This window comes from Notolabrus celidotus, chromosome 9 (genome assembly GCF_009762535.1).
Source record: "Notolabrus celidotus isolate fNotCel1 chromosome 9, fNotCel1.pri, whole genome shotgun sequence".
In the NCBI taxonomy this organism is placed as follows: Eukaryota; Metazoa; Chordata; class Actinopteri; order Labriformes; family Labridae; genus Notolabrus; species Notolabrus celidotus.
This window is the reverse complement of record NC_048280.1, coordinates 4,079,984-4,102,376: the sequence shown is the minus strand read 5'-3', so window position 1 is coordinate 4,102,376 and position 22,393 is coordinate 4,079,984. Positions and strand designations below refer to the sequence as shown.

At 40.7% G+C, this 22,393-nt stretch overlaps 1 protein-coding gene and 1 long non-coding RNA gene across 6 annotated transcripts in view; one reads left to right on the top strand and one right to left on the bottom strand.

Annotated features, from left to right (window-relative positions):
• LOC117819116 overlaps positions 1 to 22,393 on the top strand; it is a 107,525-nt gene that overhangs the window by 57,560 nt on the left and 27,572 nt on the right. The window lies entirely within an intron of this gene.
• Positions 1 to 22,393, bottom strand: part of npffr2a (neuropeptide FF receptor 2a) — a 59,203-nt gene that overhangs the window by 19,377 nt on the left and 17,433 nt on the right. The gene's annotated exons all lie outside the window — the stretch shown is intronic.

Sequence of the window (22,393 nt, the reverse complement as noted above, 5' to 3'; positions counted from 1 at the left end):
CCAGAAGAGGGCATGGCTTCTTAGTTTCAAAGTGAAGCTGAGAATTATTAATGATCACATTTCTCTTCATCACGGTGTGCTTATTGCTTGTACTTCTTACCCTGAACCTATTTCTTTACATATGTTGTGCTAGAAACTTGTAAATGTCAATCATATTTTCACATATTTCTTATTTCCATTCATAATTCATACCTTTCTTCATGGTTCTACTCTTATACTTCAAAGCCCTGATTCCCCTCTGAGGTAGAGTATTTCTTATTCTGTTAGCCAGTGGGGGCGACTGCACTGGCTGCTTACAGTATATTGTAACTCCAATACATCCAGAACTCAGCTGCCTGGTTACTCACCCACTCCCATTCCAGAGCCCACATCACACCCATCCTTCAGCACCTCCACGGGCTCCCCATACAGTACCGAATCCACTTCAAAATCCTCCTCATCACCTACAAAGAACCTCAATGACCTCGCCCCCTCATACCTGACCGACCTCCTCAAACGCCACTCCCCATCTCGCCGCCTCAGATCATCAGATGCCAATCTTCCTGTCCCCCTATCACCAAGTCCAAGCGCCGCACCTTGGGGGGACAGAGCCTTGGCATCGCTGCCCCAACTCTCTCAGGAACTCTCTCCCTCCAAACATCTGCAACTCTGACTCACCTCAATCATTTAAAAAACACCTCAAGACCTTCCTGTTCAAAGAAGCATCAACACATGACCTCTACTCCCTCCCCACCTCTGTCCTTGATCTGTTTTATTTATTTGCTTTATTTATTTATTTTTCTGTAAAGCGACTTTGACTACCAAATCCTATCAATTATTATTATTATTACTATTATTGTAGGGTCATATTGTGCAGTAGCAGATATAAAAATGCTCAGCTGATTCATAAGTTAAAATTTTCTAAGAGTTTATGGTTTCAGTTTTCCTTTTCTTTACAAACCATGAAATACTGTAAACTCAAGAGCCAGGTTGATCCAGATTACAGACTGAGAATGAGGAAACACAACAGAGTGTCAAACATTTAGACTTATCTTACAATGTGATCATTTGCAATGAAAACAGTCAAAAAAGGGTGTTTCTAAAGCAAGATGTCAATCATCTGTTCTGACACCTACCCCCTCAGAGCAGTTTCAGACATTAAAGGTGACATATCATGCAAAATAGACTTTTTAATGGTTCTCTACCTGAAATATGTGTCCCTGGCATGTCTACAAACCCCCCGAGAATGAAAAAAATCCATTCTGCCCCTGTTCTGATTTCTCCACCTTTTCTGTAAATGTGTGTGAAACCAGCCGTTTCAGACTTCAGTGTTTTTGTTACGTAACAATATCCGGTCTGTAACGGAGTCAGAGCTCGGAGCTTGTTCAGCCCATAGACTGTATAAAATACAACTCAACCCCTCCTCTGTTTTTCATTACCTGCACACGTGTGCTAACAAGGAGCTTAGGAGGGAGGCATGCTAGTTGTAGGCTGTCTTAATAAACACAAAGGTCGGTTTTACTCCCCACGTCTGCAGATTTGAAGATCTAGTGGATGATTTTTATTTATCATGGAAAAGTGCTAACGCTAGTTAGCATAGCTACATAGCGACATGTAGCTGTAGCTGTAGCTGTGTACCAAGACACACGTCGACATACTGATAAATAAAACAACAAGAAACACTAAATCTGTGACCAATCGTTCAGAAAGGTCCTGCTGCAGGCGCCTCTCTGTCAGGATCAGATTCTGGATCAGATTCAGAGGGTTGAAGTAACGTGGGTCTGTGAGCAGCCGTGTATATTCAGCCAACATGTAAACATTAGATCAACGTGCTGGAGAGCCGAGGCCACATCCACTTCCTGAGGGGGCGTGGTCAGAGAGAAAACAGACTGTTCTGAGGAGGACTGAAGAATAGGGCTTTTCAGGCAGACCAAAATCTGATTTCAAAGTGTTTTTTTGAGCATAAACATTAAAGACATGTTTTGGGGACCTCTTAGACCAATATATATTGATGAAAAAAGCGTGATATGTCCCCTTTAAAGCTGTTTGCTAACCACATTAAACAACAGAAGAAGAATACATTCGCAACAGTCACATCAATTTTCTCCATTTCTGAGTCTCACACTACTACACACGTATTTCCAGAGACTGAGCATGGCTGTAAAATGTAAACACACACGCCACGTTGCATCACACAAACACCAATGTAAATTTTGAGACAGACGCTGACAGTGCAGGGGGAGGGGTGATTATTCAAATAATCATCAAATAGATGCCAATCAGTATCAAATAGTATTTTGGCTTGAAATGCCCATCCCTTATTGCAACCAGGCACCGATGAAAAATATTTTCAAAATGAGATAATATTTGCATTAACTGTTCATTTGCATTCAAAATCATGGCACACCCTTAGTCCAAATATGGTCAATTACTCCTTTAAAAAAAACCAAAAAAAAAACCAAGACCAATTCCAAACTAGAGGCTTCAAAATCGAAGCTCATAAAACAAAAGGCTTTATGTGGCTTTTTCCTCTTTTTATACGTTGAGGGTTACAAACGAGTCTTTGTCCCATTTAATTAATAAACACTATAAACTCATTAATTCTCTTCCATTTTTAAATCATTAATTTCTGTACCTCTTGCCTGAATTGAAATGCTGGAATTGAAAACAGCTTCTAGTCAAAACTGGAACCTGCACTTACAGCAGAGCCTGACTCCGCTGCTCAAATGTCATCTCCAGCGTAGGTGGGAAATGGTAATTACTTTGACCTAAGGCTCTGATGGATCATGAGCTGCCTACCAACAGCTTGTCTGGTATCACAACTCACATAATGATCCCTCGTCTCTTTGATTCAGGAACAAAACAGCTGCAGATAGTTGACTCGCACTGAATCCAGCTAGAAGATAGATGAGATTACGGTCGCCAGAATGACTCTAAAGGGAATCAGCTGTTTGCTTCTCTGTCAGGAAAATGAAAAGGGTTTCTTCTGCTGCGACGATTACTACGTTCAAACAGGGTCTACCACAAAGTAGATTATTCCAATTATCAGACAAACTTTACTCGCTTCTCTTGTCGGTCAAAGAACTACACCAATGTTTTGTTTTCATTTGTTAATGTTCAAAAAGCATTGCAAAGGCAACAAAAGTGCATGTTATAAACTTCTCAAAATGACTCCCCTCAGGGTTTTAACTAGCTTCCAAATGATCTGCAACAAATTATCTCTTCCCATCTCAAAAACAAAAACATTCAGTGATAAAAATGGACAGAACCACAGAAAGACAATCAGTGTTTCCCTGATGCTCTTCTTTGGCAGAGAATAGATAAGTCTGAGATAAAGACGAGATGCTTGAGCTGAAAGAAAGGAGGAGCGCTCAGTGAAGAAACCCATCCCACTACACCCTCTACTGATAGTTTAGTACCCTACCCCATGGCTCCTGATGTCCCCCAAAGCCTGAGATAGAAAGGACAGATGGGCAGCGGGAGCCGGCACATCACTGGGGTTATCAAGTGGGCTCCTCCCTTCACTGATGTTTCCTTTAGTTTGGCCCACGACACCTCAGAGAGGCTAAACAGGTAACTCTGGAGTCCCAGAGCCAGCTTCCACTGTCCATCATATCCACCAGCAGAACACCCCAATTTAATAACCCAACCCATACAGTACTGACACGTTCACAAACCCAGGCTCTGCACAATGAAGCTCCAGGTAGTGACAACACCGAAACTACCTACTCTCCAAATGATCTGCAACACTCTTCCCATCTCAAAACAAACACATTCAGTGATATAAATGGACAGAACCACAGAAAGACAATCAGTGTTTCCCTGATGCTCTTCTTTGGCAGAGAATAGATAAGTCTGAGATAAAGACAAGATGCTTGTGATGAAAGAAAGGATGAGCGCTCAGTGAAGAAACCCATCCCACTACGCCCTCTACTGATAGTTTAGTACCCTACCCCATGGCTCCTGATGTCCCCCAAAGCCTGAGATAGAAAGGAGAGATGGGCAGCGAGAGCTAGCACCTCAATGGGGTTATCAAGTGGGCTCCTCCCTTCACTGATGTTTCCTTTAGTTTGTCCCACGACACCTCAGAGAGGCTAAACAGGTAACTCTGGCGTCCCAGAGCCAGCTCCCACTGTCCATCATATCCATGAGCAGAACATCCCAATTTAATAACTCAACCCATACGGTACTGACACGTTCATAAACCCAGGCTATGTACAATGAAGCTCCAGGTAGTGACAACACCGATACTACCTACTCTAGCAGCCCCCACCTCCCAACACACAACAAGAAGAGTTTGCAGCTAGATATTGGAATACAGGGGAGGCAGAGCCAAGATGAGGTGCCGGTCTAGGCTGTGTGCTCTACCTTACACCTACTGAACATTTCCTTATTCTGTTTTGGTCCCCAGCTGATATTATTCCTCCTCATCCAGATTCACTGACTAGTTTTAACGGCTTCCTCTGACATTTCCTTTTCTGTCTTTCGCAAATTCTGTCAACCCACTCCCAGTTCCCCAAGTAGTGAGAGAGTTGATCGTGCTACAAACCCTCTACATCCTACTTCTACTGCACAAACCCTAACCTTCCAACTTTCTGCTGCCAACTCTGTGTACCTAAGCTTTTTCCTTTCATACGCCTTGTTAACTTCCACTGGATCCACTCCGTTGCGTTGTGGCTGCGTCTCTGATCCAGCAGGTCGGAGCCCTCCGGATCAGAGACACAAGACTTCTATTTTTGCCGGATGCCGTGGCACAACGCATCAATCTCAACAGAGCAGCAAGGCACCAAGGCAAGGAGGGGGAAGCTGAGCGGCCATCAGCTTATTAGGAGGTGCAGTTTGTTTTGATGCTTTGAATTCTTCCAGTGTTCATCGTTTCATCAATTTCTGATTAAAATGTGGATTTTTGTGTGAATAACCCCATCACATTGAAAGTCTTTCTATGAGGCAGTTTAAAGGGCTTTGGGGGCTGCACACCAAGCTGATTTTGTTCCTCTCATAACTCAAGACCTACATGCTCAAAAACTTGAATCATTTGGTTAAATGATGTAGTTAATAACGAGTGAGTCCTGATTTTTGATTGCTATAAACATAGAGAAGAGAATAGAATGTACTTTATTAATCCCAGAAGGGAAATTCAGGTAACATGGTCTGTTGGCTGTGTTTTGATAACAGCCAATACCTGAGACTCTATCTGATCCTGCATTTTGTGCAACTGACTCATCCTGGGTGTTATTTATTATGCTGCAGAATTTATGCAGTGTATTCTGCAGTCACATTTCCAGCAACATCTTCTTAGAAAGCAAATGCAGAGTAGATAATTGGATGAATTTTGGGTGACACTTCTGCAGTAATCTCCTCCTTGTAATGCTTCTTTCATGTAGATCCCAAACTGCAATGGGCCAATAAAAGGTTTTTTTTTCTCTCTTTGCAAAGCCTCCAATCATGGTCAGTTAGAGAATCACCAGATCTTATTTCACTTAACTACAACAACAAACCGTCATGATGAGCGGAGCCAGGCCCGGAGTCAACAGGTCAGAGGTTTTCAGAGGACCAGAAAGACAACATGGACGAGGAGAGGAGGAGGAGGAGAATCCTTGATTCTTTAATTACCACTGGAAAACCTTGGTCACATGACTCCAGCTGTCAGGCGGTCCTGCTCTGTGCTCGGTTCTGAAAACTTGAATCATTTGGATAAATGATGTAGTTAATAACGAGTGAGTCCTGATTTTTGATTGCTATAAACATAGAGAAGAGAATAGAATGTACTTTATTAATCCCAGAAGGGAAATTCAGGTAACATGGTCTGTTGGCTGTGTTCTGATAACAGCCAATACCTGAGACTCTATCTGATCCTGCATTTTGTGCAACTGACTCATCCTGGGTGTTATTTATTATGCTGCAGAATTTATGCAGTGTATTCTGCAGTCACATTTCCAGCAACATCTTCTTAGAAAGCAAATGCAGAGTAGATAAATGGATGAATTTTGGGTGACACTTCTGCAGTAATCTCCTCCTTGTAATGCTTCTTTCATGTAGATCCCAAACTGCAATGGGCCAATAAGAGGTTTTTTTTTTTCTCTTTGCAAAGTCTCCAATCATGGTCAATTAGAGAATTATGTGATACTAACACCCCAATGGAGCATTAGATGAAAGCGTTCTTTGAGAGACAATGGCAGAGCGGAGAATCTCAACAGAGGCCGAACAAGAGGCGTGTAAATTCAAAGAAAGAGGCAGAAAGAAGCACAGGATTGTCCGTGTAACTGATCACTCCTCCTGAGTTTCCATCCAGGACATAAATTCACAGAGGCAGAGGGATGTTTGACATTCGTGTCCTCTGTGAAGTCCCTGCAAAGGCAATCAAGTCTTTTCAACTTTATTTGAACCAGCACTTGTCCCCTGTGACGAGTGCCCTGTATACATCCCTACAGTAAGCATCGCTGTCATTCATGCCCCCGCCAAATGTCATTGGATGTCTGAGAGTCCAACCCACATCATGAGGCTGTCATCTCAGGGCTTCCTGGTTGAGATACTGCTGGACTGGCGATGAGCCCTGCATTGTTTCAGATGGATAAAGTGCTTTGTGCAGTCCAGTTTCACTTCTGTGACACTGAAAAGCGTTTCACCTTCCGCTCTTTCAGCCCTTCATGAATCTTTCTCTCAAACTGCAGCCTGGCTTAACTTAATGTTTCCTTCAAGGCATCACTTTCTCTGTAACTCCCACTCGAGTCAGTTTGAAGATATGCTACCCTGACTGTTGTGCCTCTGGCAGCCAAAGAGCACCGTTCATCCATTTATTTATATTTTCTGCATGTTCCTCTGCTTCTTTATCTCCCTCGCTCCTCACGCTCAGTTTGTACAAATCATCAGCTCTCAGAAAAATCAGAGCACTCCTCTATTTGATGAATGCCATTCAACTGGCGACCTAAGGGGCTCTTTCTCTCTCTCTCTCCACACTCTGCATCTCCACTAGGACATGCTATAACATGTACACTGATATACGTGAAGACTAACAGAATACTGAGCAACCCACTGCAGTAAATCATTACCTAACAAAGCTCTGAATGTTGAAAAGGTGAAGGTTAACTGTCATTGTATGCAAATGAAATATCAATCATAGGTAGCCTCAACTGGCAGCGTTGGTTTAGCTCAGTTGGTAGAGCAGTCTCCCCATGTACAGTCCTCGTCGCACTGGTTGTAGGATCAATTTGGTGCATGTCCTCCCTCCTCTCCCTCCCCATATTTCCTGTCTCTCTAAAGCTGTCCCAAATAAAGGCAAAAAGCTCCCAAATACTCTTGAAAAAATGTACCCTGGAGAGAAAGCCTGCGTTGCTTCTTCGTAGTTGGACCAAGAAGATTTAACGATATCCATTAACATCATTCACTGGTGATAAGAGTTTTGGCCCCTGTTTACATGGAAGCAGTGGAACTGAAAAATTGAGCATAGCGTCAGTTCAGCCAGGCCACAATGTCAAGCTTGGCCCACAGCTGATCTTAACGCCAGCCCCTACATTACATCTGCTCTGCCTGCCTTCATTTACTGCTCTCTCTGAAAACTGCTTTACAACCCACCTCCACTCCAGCTTCTCCTTTTCTGCTGTGTCTGATTTTATCAGTGTCGTGTGTAGGGGTGACCCCAAATAGTAGAATATTGGACGATTCGTTCTAACGAGACTTAGTCGACTGCCAATCTCATAGTCGAATATTTGCATATGAAACGTGGATCATTCCATTCAAACCATGGGGGTGCTCAATGTCTAATTTTACACTATTTTCCTGTTTCCCGTAAAAAAAAAATAGTGTCTCATTTAGCCTACTTTGATATAAATATAAACTTATTTAATGTAATTCTGAGAACAGCTCTTGAAGTGTTAAATCTCCTTAAAGTGGTAATTAAATCTCCCCTGGTAATTAAAGGTGGACTCTCCCATTTAGCGGGGACCTGTGGAGCAGACGTACCTCAGCTGGCCTTTAAATCTTTCTACGTTCATGGCAGCTCAAAATGTCAGGAAGTAAAACTTCAGATGATCCTAAAAACTAGTGATGAAGATGAGGAGCAGCTTCATGAAGAGGGCTGTGAGATCAAGGATTACCGGACCACACAAAAACTGTACGGGGCCAAAAGAACCAGGAGGGATACCCAAAGCTGTCTGAAGCCTCAAAAACAATCCACAGCATCCCATCCACCTCCACATCATCAGAGAGGATATTCTCAAAGACAGGATTTACAGTCAACAAAGCAAGGCGCGCACTTCTGCCCGTACACACGATGGTTTTCCTCACGTACAATTTGAAAAGACTCAAGCGGACAAAGACGCGATGAAAGACTGTTTTAAAAGGTTCTGTTAAGAGATTTAAAAACCCTTTAGCAGGTTCAGGTTTGATTTTGAACATTATACAAATGTTTAGTCTTAAGTTGGACAGACTACCCTCTGCAGTGCTGCTCTCTGCTGTGTGAACACTGTTTAAATATCTCCTGATTCCTTTCTCTATAGTGGAGCGTTGTTCCATGTTTAACAGATGGTGGCCTTATTTGAGTTTTCTCTCCTTCATCACCTCGTTGTTTTTGCAATACAGATTTAAAAAATCTAAGTTTTATGCTTATAATATTCTGTTGTCCCTTTTACTTTAAGCTGCAAGTCTCTTAATTGTAAAGGGTTATGTGTAATATTGTCATGCGGTCACCATCATGCAGACTTTGGGTCAATAAGGAAAAACAACAAACATTCCACTATTCGTCGACTATGGGCAAAATCTGATGAATCAGATTCGACTAAGCAAATCCTTAGTCGGGCTCACTCCTAGTCATGTGTATTGCCACTGATGCTCGCTCTGTTCTTTACTCCTTGAGGTCTTTGCTGTTGCTCTCCCTGCCTTGGCTTTTCATGTATGCACATTCAAGAGAGGGGACGTGTGCTCTCCCTGCCTCAGGCTTTGGCATTCCACGTAGGCACGCCAAATATTGTTTACTGCATGCAAATTATTACTTCTTTTGAAGAAAGTGGTCATGGCTAAACTTTTGAAAAAAGGGTTCCAGAGTGGAGCTTTTTCAGATTGCAACCCCGTCCATCGCTGTTTAAGCGAGGGGGATGTGGATCCTCTGAAAATGGTGACACGCCCTCGTTTGCACCCAAACAGTCATTACTGAGTTGGAGGATAACAACAACAATAGTGGACTGCTGAGTTGTGTTTATGCTGTTGACCTTATCAAGTTGATGAAAGCTTCTCCAAACAAAGTTATCAGTTTTTACACTTGTTCGCCATTGTATCCTAGTATGCTTGTTTGTACTGTAGACTATATAAAAAAATGGAGGTAGTATCTGTGACGTCATCCATCTGTTTTGAAGCCAATCATCGGCGGGTGCCATATTGGAAATCAGTCCCTCCAGGAAGTTGCGATTTCGCGATCGCAACTATCAACGCAAATTCAACCAATCAGCGCGATTTTTTTCGCGGCCTTGCAATTTTTTACAATCACCGCAACTTTCCCGCAAATTTGACCAATTACCTCAAAACATAAACATAGGAACATAAACATAAGTCCTCCCTTGATCGGCACTTTTCAACAACAAAACACGCACAGAGAACGGGTGAAAAGAGAGGACAGCAGGCAGGACAAGTGACCATGACAACGTTGTTATTTATAGATTGAGGGGCTCAGTGTTAGCTTGGTCTCTACCTGCAGCAGGTGTGCTTTATGAACCAGCTCTCCTCACCTCCATGCATCTGTCTCATCTTCATTGAGAATTTTTACCCCCGGTGTGCGTTAGTGACAAAGACACAACCGGGGGACGTCTGTTTAATATTTGATGTTTGACGTTGTTTCCGTGGTTACCGTAAAAAGCTCTGCGTCTACAGCTTGATTTAATCCAGTTTGGTGAAACATCAGACACGTTCAGTAAGTTTTGATCAACTCCTTGTCATCAAAGATGCAGATTCATTTCAGAGTGCCGTGAACTGACTGTGCATCAGTCGCTGCGAGGTGCATTCAGGGACCGTCGTAAATGTGCAATACAGTCCTTTCATGGCATTTTTCTGTGAATCAAGAGAATCAAAATACAGTCAGTGGCCACATCAAGAATGTTTTCTAAAAGCAACTGTAATTTAGCATATTTACTTGCCCCTGAGATGTTATTGGGGGACAAAAGCAAAAATAAATAATCGCAACTTTCACCGCAATTTTTTCAAAAAGCAACAATCACAAAGAAATCCCGCAAAATCCTGGAGGGACTGGGAAATGCTGAACTCAACCTAACTACGGCTGGGCTAGTGTGAGGTAAAGAGGCGGGACTTTAGCCTTTTTGCTAACAGCTACAGGGTACCCGCCTGTCCATCAAGTAAGCCATGCCCTTATTTGGGAAAAACTTGTAATTTTAATATCTTCAGAAATACAAAATTATATTTATTTTAAAAAAATCAGTGTGTGCTGATAGAGAAATAAGCTATTCAGACCAGGCTGTGAACATGTTTATTTCTGCTGTAAAGATCATCTTCATTGAATGGGTGTGTATGTGGTTTCCTGTGTTCTTGCAGCCAGCCTCTAGTGGACGCTTCATGAACTACAGTTTTTTGCACTCCTGCATGGGCTTCATATTTTAAGGTTGGAGGTTGCCGCTTGGTTTGTACTCATTGCTCTACGAAGAACATATTTATGCACAGATACTTTTCTGGATAATTTTCACAACATACTAATGTGAACGCATTTTTTATTTAATTTTCTCTGTCTTTAGCTGCTTACGTAAAAAAAGACTTTATCTTTGAAACTTAGCGGCTACACAAGTCTTATTTCTTCCCTGTGATCTAAACCCAATCAGGACTTTTCTATGAAGTTAACCACATCCTCTAAAAGCCTTCTGGTAAGAGGGTTGAGACCAGATTGCTGGTTGTATTGCATTAAATTACATCATAGTAATTTTGCAGATGCTTTTGTTCAAAGCCACCTGCAGTGAGTGCATCAATCTCAGAATGATCCTGAGCTGAATGTCATCAAAGAAATTCGTCCACATGCTTTCATGCCAAAGTGCTTTGTGTTTTGTGTTCCCCCTCTGATGTCAGTTTTACTTTCTCTTCTTTCAAAATAATTTCACATCATGTTCTTTTTCGACTTAAATATAAATTCTGAAGTACTTTCAATCAGAGGAAAAGCTTGATGCACTGGAGAGAGCACAAGTTCTCAAAGACCATTTCCATTGCATACACCTAGAGGTTAGTTCATCCAATCTGAATTTAAAAGGTTTCCATTCAGCTGGACATGTTTCATCACTCACAGTCATGCTTTGTGTTTGATTTCCTGTCTGCTTTGTTTACATTTATGACAAAGGAACAAGATTCTACTGTATATAAAAGAAAGCAGAAATCATCTTTTATTTACATTCAGAATCACATCAGATCAAATATTTACTCAACTTCTCCTAATAAAGCCCTCTGTGCTTTCATTAAATCCCAGAGCTGTAGAAAATGTTTGACGCTCCTCTTTAGATCAATGCCTCTTTGATTTCCGTTGGACAGTTTCTGCTCTGACGGCTCTGACACCTTTGGGACCTCAGACCGACACGTGCTGTGTTGATTTGAGTTGATGAAATATCCACAGCTGAGTGTCATGTAGAGGAATCTGAATGCTTTTTAATTTACTGTCAGGTCAAAAGAACTGAATTAATTAAAACACATTGTAATTAAGTTTAGACGTTTGACCTACAAGCTGAGCATCCACAAAAAGCTGCTTCAGCTAATTAAAAAGAAAAAGCTGAAATGCCAAATGCAGAAAACACTGTCTGATAAAAAACAAGGTTCGTTATAGTTCAAGGGGGTTTGTGTGCCACTCTGCTTTAAAAGTCAAGTCCATTTTCCCTCCTCACTGACACAGTAACTCACTAAGCCGTGTGCATGAATTCATTATTCTGTACCAAGCATCCAGGCTGAGGTGTTTTTGTTTATCTGATTTTATTATTTTTTACATTTTCAGGATATCACCAAAAACAAATGTTGTAGTCTTTCAGAATGAGCTGGTTTAGACGTCTGCATAGAAGGAGTGTTAAAGGTGACATATCATGCAAAATCGACTTTTAATGATTCACTACCTGAAACATGTTTCCCTGGCATGTCTACAAACCCCCAGAAAATGAAAAGAATCCATTCTGCCCCTGTTCTGATTTCTCCACCTTTCTGTAAATGTGTGCTGAAACGAGCCGTTTCAGACTTCAGTGTTTTTGTTACGTCACAACAATATCCGGTCTGTCACGGAAGTCAGAGCTCGGAGCTTGTTCAGCCCATAGACTGTATAAAATACAACTCAACCCCTCCTCTGTTTTTCATTCCCTGCACACGTGTGTGCTAACAAGGAGCTTAGGAGGGAGGCATGCTAGTTGTAGGCTGTCTTAATAAACACAAAGGTCGGTTTTACTCCCCACGTCTGCAGATTTGAAGATCTAGTGGATGATTTTTATTTTCCATGGAAAAGTGCTAGCGCTAGTTAGCATAGCTACATAGCTTCATGTCGTAGCTGTAGCTGTGTACCAAGACACACGTTGACATACTGACAAATAAAACAACAAGAAACACTAAATCTGTGACCAATCCTTCAGAAAGGTCCTGCTGCCTCTCTGGCAGAGGTCGGTTTTACTCCCCACGTCTGCAGATTTGAAGATCTAGTGGATGATTTTTATTTATCATGGATAAATGCTAGCGCTAGTTAGCATAGCCACATAGCTACATGTTCGTAGCTGTGTACCAAGACACACGTCGACATCAAGGGAAAGGTTCCGGTGGCTGGTGGTGAGGCTTTCAGCAGTATGACTGCCCCCTGGTGGCTGGCTGCAGTATAGGTTAAAAATTAAAAATTAAAAAGTGTATTTATTAAAAAATAAATACACGTCGTACGAATTTTTCTCACATCCGTATGCTGCGGTGATATGTAGTTAGTATTTGACTGTTTTGTGTTCAAGGCCTCTTTGTCCTGACTCTATTTACTGCCCCTCTCGCTCGACCTCGGGCCTGTCCCCTCTGACCTGATGAGGTGCTTTGCTCAGGACTGTAGTCCGGATCAGAGTCTAAAAAGCTCTCACCAACAAGCAGAATAATTAATGACGTTCAGTAAGTCCTACAGAAAATGTATATTTATTGTAGCATCCGTCCGGACGCTGTAGGGATGACGAGCCGATTCGTGAACACCTTGATCTTTAATAACTGGTCACTGTCGGCCGTTACCACACCAATAAACAAAACAACAATCAATGTTTGAATGAATGAAGAACTTCTCCTCTTGGGGGGTCGTTTTGGTGGAGCTCTGAGGGAGGAGGGGAGGGGTTAGACGGAGTCATGAGGAAATGCTACATTCAAATTCATGCTAGTTTTCCGAGACTGCCAACCCCAGCTTTAACCACTTTGTACCCCTTTATATGAAACATCTACTCTTTTTTAATAATGAATTGATAATTGATTATTAACATTTCCAAGGATTGATGACGGAGAGTACTTAAAATCTGCATCCCTACTGCATAGCTACGCCGTAGTGCCCAGTGTGAGCACTACATACTTGTGAATTAGAGTGTCCGCACTACTCTACAACACTCTGCCTAAAGGCTAGGTGGCAGTGTGATTTCTACACCAGTCATCTCACCAGTTTCAAGTTCAGAGGAAAGTCTGGTGTCTCCTGTTGGGAGTTGGAGCTGAAACATGTTGATCATACAGCAATTACTGCATATGAGAAAGGAGAGGATACGTCGGAGGAGATAGTATTCATGGGCGCTCAGTCAGTGTAAACAGAGGATGGGGGGAATTTTTCACCCTTGTTTGGAATGATGCTAACCCCTCTGACAAATAACACATCAGACTACATATGTAAGCCTCTGCATAGGTATGGGACTACGCCAGCAGATTCAACGCAGAAGTTTAAATCAGGCTTAAATGAACACATTTGAGAGTGTTGCTTGAGAGGAACAAAAGTTGTCAAACACTAAGTTATTAAAGTCTTAAAATCGTCACCAGCTGACAATACTTTCCACAGATTAATCTCTTTTGTTGGGGGAAGCTAACTGGAGTTGTTTTTGACTTTAAAAGCTAAAGAGGACTTGTGGGTTGAAACAAATCGCTACCAGTTTGCAAAACATGGTAGAGAAAGCGGCAGGGGAACAGATCAAACTGCAATATGCTTGCAGCTGTTTTGTTTCTCAGACCATGTAGGCAAGGTTGTGTTAAGTAAGTATTGATCTGTGCTAGACAGGTTGACCTTGGTCACCTGTATGGAGGCACTTTTCTGTCAACAGTACTGTCATTATCTGGGTAATGTACCTTTGGTTGAATTATCTTGCCCATATATGGTCAAGGACTCTTCCATACACTTTGGGGGGAGTTGCCCATTATCCTGAGAGCCCATAAAGACATGGTTCACAGAGATCACGGCCCTGGTGCTTCCCTGCTCACAAGACATACCCAAACCTTCCAACACCCCATCTCTGTCATTTTAACCCATTCTCCTGCTGCACTCCTGGCTTGTAATCCCCCCCCATTATCACCCTACTTCCCATTGATCCCCAATCAAACGGGCGTTCCTCATCCTCTGTGGGATATGTGTCATTAGGCAAACCACTCTACATGGGGTACACGTGCTTAACTCCTCAATGCAGCGACTCACTACTCCGCTCTGCTTTGCCAAGCAGAGTAATTACTGCTGCCTCTGTTTGTAAACAAAAATGACCTCTCTGTTTTTTGTTACTCATTTGACTCCGGGCTCATTCGGTTATGTAAGCCTGAATAAATACTAAAACACTGCAAGAAGGAGTCTCAACAGGCCTGGGACTGATTGTTTATTAACTGTCCACTCATGAATACACACAAGCACACACTCTTTCCCTATTTTCATTATTATCATTATTATTATTATTATTATCTGGATCTCTGTTCAATGTGTCTGATGTGCTTTTGACTGTACCACAAATTGCTTCTTTGAGGTATTACAGTTTTTTAAAGGTGACATATCATGCTCTTTTTCATCAATATATATCGGTCTAAGACAGGGGTGTCAAACTCAAAGACACAGAGGGCCAAAGTAAAAAAATCGGTGCAAGTCAGGGGCCGGACTGGTTTAATGTTTATTACAAAACTTATTGAAATTAACTTATTGCACATATTGAACATTGAACTAGCAAAGCTTAAGTTATTGCATATAAACATTTAAAAAATGAAAAATATGTTGCATTCATTTCTTATTGCTCAATCTGCAGCTTATCTAATGAACGAGCTTTACTAATTTCTTTTGAAAATATTTTTCAAAAGGCCAACAACATTAGCAAAAAAAGTTCTGCAAAGAAAACCAAAAATGCCCTGTGGTAGCAAGAAAAAGTGCAAAAAGGAAACATTAAAGCTCAGTCTGCTGCTCTGTGAGTCTAAGATACTCAGCATCTCATCTTGGATGCAAGTTTATCAATGTTTGGGGTCAGGCTCTGAGCTGAGGAAATCCTCAGGATTGAGTGAAGGTGTTCATCAGTAAGACGACTCCTGTGAGATGTTTTGTTTAACCTAATCAAAGAGAACAGTTGTTCACACAGGTAGTTTGGCAGCACGGAGAATGGCTCAAGTTTTCTTGCAGCATCTGCGTGTCCCACACGGTGTGGTTTTAAAAGCCCTCACTGCAGCGTCTGTGATCACACGGCCCCGCCCCTGAAGCTGCAGGTTGAGCGTGTTGAGATGGCTCGTGATGTCACAGAAACGCCACTTCACACAGCAACTTTGTACCACGGAGCTCTGTTGTGTCTTTCCCTTTGCTCTCCATAAACTGACAGATCTCCTCACGCAACTCGAAACACCTTTACAGCACTTTTTCTTGGCTTAGCCATCGCACCTCTGTGTGATGGGGCAAGTCACCATATTCTGAACCCAACTCCTCCAGAAAAGACTTGAACTGGCGCTGATTTAAACCTTTGGCTCTTATGAAGTTAACTGCTCATGTTACGGTGCTCATCACATGGTCCATTTTCAAGGCTTTGCCACACAGCGATTCCTGATGTATGATGCAGTGATAAACTGTCAGCTCACCTGCGCTGTTTTCCTCCCGCATCTTCTCCCGGATCCTGCCCACTAATCCACTCTTTTGCCCGCACTTCGCGGGCGCTCATCCGTCGTCAGTCCCAACACGCTTATCCAAAGGCAGCCTCATTTCATTTACACATCTGGATACCTCTTCAAAGAGATCTTTCCCTGTCGTTGTGCCATGCATTGATCTTAATCCCAAAAGTTCCTCTGTTGCGCACATGCATATACTCTGCCTCCCACCTATCTTGAACCCCCCTGTTTTCAAAGTCCACCTTTCGTTTAGCCGTTTTTGGGGGAGAGGGATAGCTGAAAGTTGACTGCAGGTGACTCGCTTCATAAGGCTGATGATGAGCGGAGTCGGGTAACGGCTCTCGCGTGCGGGCCCTCGATTGACTTGCAGTGCATTGTGGGACTTGTAGTTTTAGTGGTGCGTGCAAAATACCGTCGGGCCAGCTCTATAAATAATTTGATATTATCTCGCGGGCCAAAGATAATGCCATAAGGCCTTGAGTTTGACACATATGGTCTAAGAGGTCCCCAAAACATGTCTTTAAAGTTTATGCTCAAAAAAACACTTTGACATCAGTCGGTTTTCTAAATTGCGGTGAAAGACATAGGTGTTTGACAGCCCTAATTTTGACATGTCAGAAGGGAGTACTGCAAGAGAGACCCACGTGCAAAACTGTGATTAGACCGTTAGTATGTGCTAGACTCCTCGAGAGCCTCTCCAGTCTGTTGGTATCAAAATCATCTTGGAACTGAACAGTTTGTCTGCACTGCCGTCCGTGTCAAACAAGAAATTTGCAAATATCCTCAGAAGCTGCGTCCTGTAAGGATGAACAGATCCCCAGTGGGGAACATCCACAGGAGCCATCGCTGCATCTCAGGCTCCTTTTAACCGTTTTGAGAAAGGAACATTTGTTCCGCAGCGATCTTGTACTTTTAATGCCGGGATGTGACAGCAGAGGATGTCAGTCAGTCTGTACTCTCAGCAGGAGAGTGATGAGCCAGACATCACAGTTTGTGCTCTGCCAAGGACGGATATTCTCAGTTTGGCTGCAGGGGCATCTCTGGGTGTGGGGCCAGATCCCCATGGTGATGTGTGGTATCGAGTTAACAGATTATAAAGAGACAGGGAGTGTGATAGGTGAGTGTATAATCAGTGTTCCCTGAAGGTCTGAAGAAGGTACGACACAGATCGGCCCCTTAAATTTTACAACTTCATAAAGTGCTGTATAAGTTAAGCAGATAGAGACTGTGCTGAGTGGTTATACGTCCAGAGGGAGTTTGGACCTTCCTAGCATACACCAGTTTCACGGGCATTGGCAGGAATTTAGAAAAAGTTTCTCCAATTTGGTCTTGCAAGGATGCAGTCCCCATACTGATGTGCTGCACCTCCTTTCCTTCCTCCTGGGGAAACTGGTTGTATAAATATCCTCCATCAGCCAACAGGAAAGCTTCACCCTGCGCAGCTCAATCGTAGGTGAAACCGAGGATTGAGCTGAGCTACACAGACTCAAAGCAGAGAGACGCTCACCTGCAGGTCCACGACACAGACTGGAGTCAGAAGATAAAATGACCTCATGTGGTGCGTGGTGTTAGCTAGGGCTGCACAGCACTGCCCAAAGGTCCAAACATCCAAAGGAAAACAGATCCACACATGCACTAAACTCCTGAAAATACTTAAACATTGTATAGGAGTTTAGTGCATGTGTGGACCCTAACAAAAAACTAATAAGATCAAATTCAAAGCAATGTCACTTTGACCTTTTCATACCAGACCCCCGGTAACATTTCTGCAACAAGTGAGGGGTGAGCTGATGTGCAAACACAGAAGGTAAAGGTCAGGAAAATTCCCTGCCAGCAATTGGAAGGGAGTAAAGATGTTTCTATCATGTGACCGGTGCACAACATGAAGCCCATAATGAAGCTGCTTCTTACAGCCAAATTCCACCAGATCCTAGTCCAGATCCGTCACGGGAGAGAGACGGTAGGTTTCTATTCTACCCAATGTGTTAACTTCCACTGAATCCACTCCGTTACAGATGCCAGAGCACGACGCATCAATCTCAACAGAGCAGATGGAGCGGGACAGGAAGTCAGGTTTCACCAAAACAAAATGAAAACATCCGGTTAATTTTCAGAATAAAACACTCTGTGTTGTCACCATAGACTGTAAATAAAAGTGGACAGTGTTGCACCGCCTCTTCCCGTTGTACAGTTCTGAAGCCAAAAAATCCCTCTCCTGGGCGCCGCCATTGTGCAGCCAGAGCCTGTGAAGCCACTGTAACAAGCTCCGCCTCCACTGCTAACACTTTAGAGGTGTTCCGGGTTCGTCCAACTGGGAGAAGGCCCCGGGGTAGACCCAGAACGCGGTGGAGGGATTATATCTCCCGCCTGGTCTGGGAACGCCTCGGGATTCCCCAGGAGGAGCTGGAAAGTGTCGCCGGGGAGAGGGATGTCTGGGTCAATTTGCTTGGACTGCTGCCCCCGTGACCTGACCCCGGATAAGCGGAAGAAAATGGATGGAAGGATGGATGGATGGATGGATGGGCTCTAAAGCCATAGTCTGGCGGGAATACTGTATTACAACCAGGCACTGGTAAAAATGATGACAAATTGTACTTTTGAAATGAGAAAATATTCAAAGTAACTCCATTGCCCATCCTTAACTGTAAGTTTCTACGGTGGCCCTGAAGGCCAATAGTAATAAATATTTCAAAAGTGCAAAATACACTTCAGAGAATAAAAATAAATTTCAGAGATCACAAAATATATTCTAGCGATCACAAAATAAATTTCAAGAAATGATAGTGCAATACTTCAACAAGGGACATACTCCCTTGATCTCTGAAATGTATTTTGTGACTCTGAAATGTATTTTGTGACTTTGAAATGTATTTTGTGATCTCTGAAATTTATTTTTTTACTCTGAAATTAGTTGGGATCTCTAAAATGTATTTTGTGATATTTGAAATGTATTTTGTGGTCTCTGAAATATATTTTTTTACTCTGAAATGTATTTTGTGGTCTCTGAAATGTATTTTTTTACTCTGAAATGTTTTTTGTGATCTCTGAAATGTATTTTTTTTTACTTTGAAATTAGTTGGGATCTCTAAAATGTATTTTGTGATATTTGAAATGTATTTTGTGGCCTCTGAAATATATTTTTTTACTCTGAAATGTATTTTGTGGTCTCTGAAATGTATTTTTTTTACTCTGAAATGTTTTTTGTGATCTCTGAAATGTGTTTTTTTTTACTTTGAAATTAGTTGGGATCTCTAAAATGTATTTTGTGATATTTGAAATGTATTTTGTGGTCTCTGAAATATATTTTTTTACTCTGAAATGTATTTTGTGGTCTCTGAAATGTATTTTTTTACTCTGAAATGTTTTTTGTGATCTCTGAAATGTATTTTTTTTTACTTTGAAATTAGTTGGGATCTCTAAAATGTATTTTGTGGTCTCTGAAATACATTTTGTGATGTCTGAAATGTATTTTTTTACTCTGAAATGTATTTTTTTACTCTGAAATGTATTTTGTGACTCTGAAATGTATTCTGTGACTCTGATATGTATTTTGGGATTTCTGAAATTTTTTTTTTTTACTCTGAAATGTATTTGGGATCTCTAAAATGTATTTTGTGATGTTTGAAATGTATTTCTCTTTTGTGAAATTTATTTTGCGCTTTTTAAATATTTACTACTATTGGCCTTCAGGGCCACTGTAAGTTTCACTTTGATTGGCTGTTTCATTTTTAACTTTTATTTTTAATTCACACATAATACGTTTTTTTCCAGACTGTTATTTGCATTAATAAAAGAAAACAACTGCTGACCCAACTCAGTCGAGGCAATGATGGCTGTCTAACATGAGTCTGGTTCTGCCTGAGGTTTCTGCCTGTTAAAGGAAGTTTTTCCTCACCACTGTAACTAGCTAAATACTGAGATGTGCAATGCTCATGGTGGATTAAGGTGGGGTCAGACTGAGTCTTACCCTGTCTTGAAGTTGGGTCTCTGTTCATAATTTGACATAGAGTGGTCTAGACCTCTTATGTTTGTAAAAGCATCTTGAGATAACATTTGTTGTGATTTGGCGCTATACAAATAAAGATTGATTGATTGATTGATTGATTGATTGATATTTCTCCCAGCTATCCGAACCTGCTCAGGAAAGATGTCATCCTCCAAAACTTCTGAATGTGATAATCTGCAGCTAAACTAATAAGCTCTCAGTCGTGTTTATTTCTGGTGGCTACAATCTGTTCATGATGTCTCCGGATTTAATTCAGGGTTACGTCATTGTCACAGAGATTTACTCATGTAAAGCTCTCTGCCAGCTGGATCTCCTTTGACTCTATGTCAAGGCCTGACATGCTCCTGATGCAGACTATTGTGACTGATTATGCTGTTTCGCTGCTCATGTGGAGGAGAAAATACTGGCGTGTAATTAACTATTTAAATATACCTGGAGGTGAATAAGGCCACTTAAATAATCCTCAGTCAGTTTCTTTGGCTATCCACTCTGCATTGCTGTGGTCAACATCAAGTCTCTACTTTACAAACCAAACACAGTTAAAACATTCCCCCTGTATTATATTATATTTGTAGTTTTCTTTGTTGTTTTTCTTTCAAAGCAAGGCGATGAAGCCCTCCCTCTGGAGAGCTCTGCAGCTACTCCCAACACCCTGAACTCTGAGCCGCCGTCACTCGCCTGAAGTATCGCTTGTGAGAGATTTATGTCGCCGGGAGCTGATTGTCAAGCTCAGTGGACACAGTCTGCAGAATACTCTGCTCTAATGCATGCATGCAGGGAAAACAACCGCCTTCACGAAAAAAGAAACACAATGTCAAGGATGGCCTCCGTCTACACCTAGTTAAAGTGACACAAAAAGCCAGCCCTGCAGTGAATTCAATGATATTGAATAATAATATCACTGAGAGGGGGCTAGGAATGAATGTTAATCTTAGGATTAAGACAACCAGCAGCCCTGAGAAGCTGTAATGCTTCATTACACACCAAAAAACAGAAGGATTCAACTGAGGAGAAGTAAAGAACACAGCCTCACCACACGCATCTCTTTTTGTTTTGTTTCACTTAGACATAATTTCAGCCTCAGGGTGGCAACAGTGGTAAAATATAACTATTCATTTCATCATCAGCTGAACTAAAGACGCTGAAACTGTCATTCTAAAGTCAAGGCCCAAGCTGAAGGTGGATGTGCTTTTTCCCTGAGTAGATAAAGCGTGCAGAATCAGTCACGTCTTTTAAATCACTTCTTAAAACTCACTTTGACAGATTTGCTTTTATGTGATTTTTATTCTAACTGCAGTTTAATTTAACCTAATGAATTTATTTCATTTTAAATGAGTCTTTCTTTGTTTAAGATCCTCTTCTGATGCCCTGTTTACTCTCTTTTACTTAGTTTTCATTCATCTCACTGCTCCTCATCTAATCATCTGTTTTTATTTTATCTGATGTGATGTCATCTTCTTATAACCCTTTATTTTCCTGCAGTGCTTTTATAATTTTATTTTGATCTCTTTAGTTGCTGATTAATAATTTACTGCTTCAATGCTGGCACATATCAATCGGTTCATTACTTTCATTTCGTTTATTATTGTTATTATTATTATTATTATTATTATTATTATTATTATTATTATTATTATTGTTATTATTATTATTGTTGTTAATGTTGTTGTTATTATTTTTTTTCATTGTTATTATCAGTATTATTTTTTTAATGATTTTAATTGTATTATTTCACTACTTTTATTATTATTATTATCATTATTGTTCAAAGTTATTCTTTAACTTTCATTTTTATTATTACTATTTTTATGTTATTTAAAAAAAAATATTTCACTACATTATTATTTCTATTATTATTGTCATTGTCCAATGTTATTATTTCACTTATATACTTATGATTTATACATTTTTATTTCACTATTATCTTATATTATTATTATTATTATTATTATTATTATTATTATTATTATTATTATTATTATTATTATCATTATTATCATTGCAATTTTCTTCTATTTTTATTCAACTGTTATTGTTGTCATTATTATTAATATTATTATCATACATGCATTTTTTTATATTTTATTCCCCCATTTCTTTATTATTATAAAAAAATATTTCACTACTTTTATTATTAATATTACTATTATTATTGTCATTGTCAAATGTTATTATTTCACTTATATTCTTATTATTTTTACATTTTTATTTCACTATTATCTCATATTATTATTATTATTATTATTAGTAGTAGTAGTAGTAGTATTAATATTATTATTATTATTATTATTATTATTATTATTATTATTATTATTATTGTTGATGTTGTTGTTATTATTATTATTTTTCACT